This window comes from Gekko japonicus, unplaced genomic scaffold (genome assembly GCF_001447785.1).
Source record: "Gekko japonicus isolate JY-2015 unplaced genomic scaffold, Gekko_japonicus_V1.1 scaffold2838, whole genome shotgun sequence".
Lineage (NCBI taxonomy): Eukaryota > Metazoa > Chordata > Lepidosauria > Squamata > Gekkonidae > Gekko > Gekko japonicus.
Genome location: NW_015170359.1, coordinates 91,082 through 96,196, shown reverse-complemented (window position 1 = coordinate 96,196; position 5,115 = coordinate 91,082).

The following is a 5,115-nucleotide window of genomic DNA, read 5'->3' as shown; positions in this document are numbered from 1 at the left end:
TCTACAGAATCCACCCCCCAAATCTCCAGGTATTTCCCTCCTTAGAGCTGGCAATCCTACTTTCCCCTCAGTGCCTGTTGGTAGGCATCTAAGCTTGGTCCTGTCACCTACTTTGGCCTTTGGGAGAAAACACATTGGGGCCAGTCCTGATAGGGTTGCCAACTCCAGATGGGAAATTCCTGGAGATTTGAGGGATGGAGCCTGAAGAGGGTGAGGTTTGAGGAGGGGTGGGACCTCAGACAGGTACACTGCCATAGACTCCACCCTCCAAACCAGTCAGTCCCACATAGGGAACCATTGTTGCCAATCTCCAGGTGAGGGCTGGAGAGCACTCAGAATTACAACTGCTCTGCAGAAGGGAGGGCAGAAGTCAGCTGAAGTCAAAGGGGCAGATAATGGTAGGTTGATGGTTAGCTGGGAAGGAGATGGGGTTGCCAACAACAGGCTGGCAAATTCCTGGGGATTTGAGGGGTGGAGCCTGGAGAGGGTGGGGTTTGCGGAGGGGTGGGACCTCAGACAGGTAGAATGCTATAGACGCCACCCTCCAAACCAGCCATTTCATCCTGGGTAACAACTGTTGCCAATCTCCAGGTGAGGGCTGGAGATCACTCAAAATTACAACTGCTCTTCAGGTAGCAGAGATCAGTTCCTCTGGAGAAAACAGTGGACTCTGTCATTATACCCTGCTGAGGTCGCCACAGCAAATTGACACTGTTTGCCCAAAGTCAGAGCACTCTCCCAGAGCCTCTTTCTAGAGGCCGTTGTATTTATTTCCACAATGGGCTTTATTCCTAGTAAATAAATAAATCTGATCTTGGAAGATTTATTGGTATGCAATGCAGAAAAAGTGGAACAGAATTTCCATAAGCAATACTGAAAATTTTGAGCACCACACTACAAAACATTCATAGGGTAGTGAATTCCATGAAGAAGGCACCACCACCACCAAGAAGGCCCAAGACATAACTGCAGCCACTGAACCATATGGGAGGAGGGAGATGGCGGGGGGGGGGGAGGAATCTTGAGCTCCCAGAACCCCAAGACCTGCTCTTTCAGGAGAAGGGTGACCCCATCAATATGGGCTGGTCCACTGGTTCCCAAGTTGAGAGAGAATTCCTCCCCACCCAAAATCTCTGTATTCAGCTTCCTGGGAAACTAAGCAACAGAACTTTCCATCTTGCCTGGCACCCCTCTGCTCCACCCTTATATGGGCAGAGATCCCTGCGCCTGGCCAACCCCAGGCCCTCCCACACTAATTCAGCAGAAGGGCCTCACCTGTTTCTCCTGCCTCAAGAGGAGCTCCTCAGCAAGGGCCACCACCTGGGAGCAGCTCTCGGGGCCGCTCTCCCTCACCCGGCTCTGGATCTCCGGGGGCAGGACACTCAGCAGCTGCTCCAGGATCAAGAGCTCCAGGATCTCCTCCTTGCTGTGATTGCCCACTCTCAGCCACCCACGGCACATTTCGCGCAGTCGGCTGTAAGTTTCCCGGGGACCCTCAGCCGCCTGGTAGCAAAAACGCCTGAACTGCTGGCGCTGCTTCTCCCGGTTCAGAGCCTCCCTTTTCAAGATGGCTGCCTTCACCTTCCTATAATCCTCTTTGTCTCCGGCATCAACTCTGTTAAAGGCCTTGGCGGCTTCTCCACTGAGGGCCGGCAGGAGTCGGATCACCCACTCGTCTCTGGGCCACCAACAGGCTTCGGCCACTTGCTCAAAGGAGGCCAGAAAGGCCTTGGCATCCTCCCAGGGCGAAGGCTTCTCTGGCAAGGGGGGGATCTTGCATGGAGAGTGAGAGGGCTCCAGTGTCCTGAGGAATTCCTGCCACTGGGCTTCCCACTGCTCGAGGGAAAGGGATCCCTCCCCTGCAGGCTGATTCATTGGATGTCCTGTTCTCCTCTGCGGGATTTCGCTGGTATTCGCAGCCTGGAGGACCTGGGGAGCTACTCCTCGCTCCTCTGTGGGAGTCTCTTTCTCCATTTCTTGCACTGAATGATCACTCAGCACTGGTGCTGCAGGATTAGAGTATGTTATCCTCTTCCACACGGAGTATCTCTCTGCAGAAAAGACAGATACTGGAAAGAGAGAGGAGAGTCACACCTGGTCACTCAACTTCTGGTTCAACAGCTTCCATGTGAGTTTTCTGCCTACATACACAAATCACGTCAGTATCATTTTAGACATCTACTTATTTGTTAAAGGCATCCATCATTATTCAGATTGCAAGCCTTCTGATTTCTCTCCTGTCACAGGAAAGTCCTTCTAAGTAATTCCTCCTGACACAAATGATGAAACGTCAGGAAGGCTGTTTCAACACACAGGAGATGACAGACAGAATCTGTCAGGTTCAACTGTCTGCAAGGCTTCAGTTTCAAAGAGCTCTGCTCCTATCAGGAGACTTGGCACAGAGGGGTCCTGGCTTGGGGGCAGAGAGCCTGCTTGGCATGCAGAAGGTCCCCGGTTCAATCCCTGGGGTCTCCAGTTAAAGGAGCTTTCATGAGTCACTCCTTACTTCTACAGCCTGGCTAACATGGCTACCCATTTTGAACTTCCCAAGTTTTCTTCAAGGCCTGTCCCTTGTGGCACACAGTCCAGTAGTCTAGCCTCAAGGCAGCCCCTCTCTGGAGTCTCTGCTAGCTATGCTATTTTGGTTGGCTTCTGTTAAGTACGAGACTCAACCCAGCTTTCCCAAAACAGCGATTCAGCTTTATTAGATAGGTGAAGAACGAACACAAACATATGGAGCAACAGGCTCCCTTTTAAACGGTGTGGGCTTCTGTCAAATAACAACCATGTGTCAAATAACAACCAATCACTGAACAGCGATAAAGACCAATCACTTACGTTCCCTCCAGAACCTTTCCTGTGTTGTGGTTGGGTGAGCTGTTTGTAGTACCCAATAAGAATGTGTACTTGTGGATACTGGAGGGAGATAGAGCTATTGGACCAAGCTCAACAGTATGTAATGCAACACACAACGGTTTCAAAGGAGTTGCCAGGGTCAGAACCAGGGAGTCTCCTGTGTGCCACACCACGTGGGTTCTGCCACCAAGTTACGGCCTCTCCCCCATTACAGAAACGCCTTCTCCCCATCCCCGTGCCACCTGCCCTTCCTAGTCTCTTGCCCAAAGGAAGGGCTGCGACTAGGGATGCCAGCCTCCAGGGGGGACCTGGGGATCTCCCGGAATGACAGCCGATCTCCAGACCACAGATACCCTGGAGAAAATGGATGCTGTGGAGCGGAGGGTGGACTCTATGGCATTGTACCACCCCACTGAGGTCTCTGCCCTCCCCGGGCTCCATCCCCAAATCTCCAGTAGTCTCCCAACCTGTATCTGGCAACCCTAACCTTCCCATTCCCTGCCGGTGGCTGGGGGGGGGATGTGGCAACCCTATTGCCAACTCTTAAAATGCAAACAACAACAACAAAAAAGACCCCCCACTCTATACTTGGCATTTTTATTTCCTGAGAAGAACCAACTTTTTGCCTGCTGAGAATCCCCCCTCCCCCCAAAAGTGTCCCCCAGCTCAGCTTGAGGCCCCCTTTTCACATCCTGTCTAGGAATCCCAGCTCTTTCTTTTTAACCCTTTTGTGGGAAAAAGAAATCGTGTGTGCGTGCCCGCGTGTTGAAGCCAGGAAGGAAAAGATGAGGTGTGCCTTTCTTTCCAGCCCCACCCCACCATCTCGCCAGGAATGTCTGTTCTCTGATTCCACAGCTCAAAGGTCCAATTGTGCTCACTCAGCAGAGATGGGGAAGCACTCCGTTCATGCTCAGAGGTGAAGCACAAATTTGTGCTCCGTGGGTTCCTGGGGCCCTATGGGGAACACACAGCCAGCGTCCAGTGAGCTGGACAACTGTTTATTGCAATAACAGGAGATACAGAACTAGATGCCAAAACACCCAGTGATACCAAGCTGATCTCTGAGCCCAAACAGGAAAGAACAATAGCTCTTATACCAAAATGACATAATGGTAGTTTACAATCAATACAGAGCGTTATTGGTTCCAAACAGGTAGTATCATATGAGCTGGTATCCTTCCATTGGTGTACCCCAATTTCAGATAAGGTTACCAACATTTGCATTTGTTTATCTGACCTAGGAACATTAAGGCACATTGAGGTCTTCTTCTGGCATCTTTCAAGGGCCCTTTGCATCTATATAGAATAGGGAGTTTCCTATTTCTGACACAACTCTTGGCTTCTACCAGAAATCCTGGTGCCTGGCAATACAAAGGACTGGAGGATGCTGTTTGGGAACATCCAGAGCCTTTGCAGTGTTTTTCTAATGCATAGCATTGGGCCATAAACTGTCCTTCAGAACAATTAAACAATAAAGGAGATTGCAGTTAACCAAACGGTTTCAGTTTTAGGCACATTCCATTCTCCCTGCTTCTTGAGTGAGCTCAAGGTCTTTTCACACAAACAGTATTGCTTTTCTAAAATCCAGCGACATTGTCTACTCCATAACGTTACCTTCTTTGGCCCCGGTCACACCTGTGGGAAATTGCGGGGGAGGCGTGGCTAATTGCCCTGGCGCAGTTTGATGTACAATTACGTGATCAGACGCGCTGACTGCACACCACGGGTCCTTCTCCCAGCGCTGGGTAGGGCGAGCACACCACGGGCGTCTGGAGGCAGCCCATGGCAAACCTTTACTAGTACCTTGGAGCAGTGTTCCCTCTAAGTGTGAGCTAGCTCACAGTTTTTTAGCCTCTGGCTCATACATTTTTGTCTTAGCTCAGGAAGGATGGCTCCAGAGCAAACTAATTTATGCAGTAGCAAAATCGCTTGCTCACAACTTTAATTCCAGTAGCTCGCAAAGTAGAATTTTTGCTCACAAGACTCCACAGCTTAGAGGGAGCCTTGCCTTGGAGGTAAAGGTAAAGGTTCCCTTGCTCGAAAGCCAGTCGAGTCCGACTCTAGGGTTGCGGTGCTCATCTCTGTTTCAAAGCCGAAGAGCCAGCGCTGTCCGAAGACGTTTCCGTGGTCATGTGGCCGGCATGACTAAACACCAAGGCGCACGGAACGCTGTTACCTTCCCACCGAAGTGGTCCCTATTTATCTACTTGCAATGTCTTGCTTTCGAACTGCTAGGTTGGCAGGAGAGCCTTGGAGGTA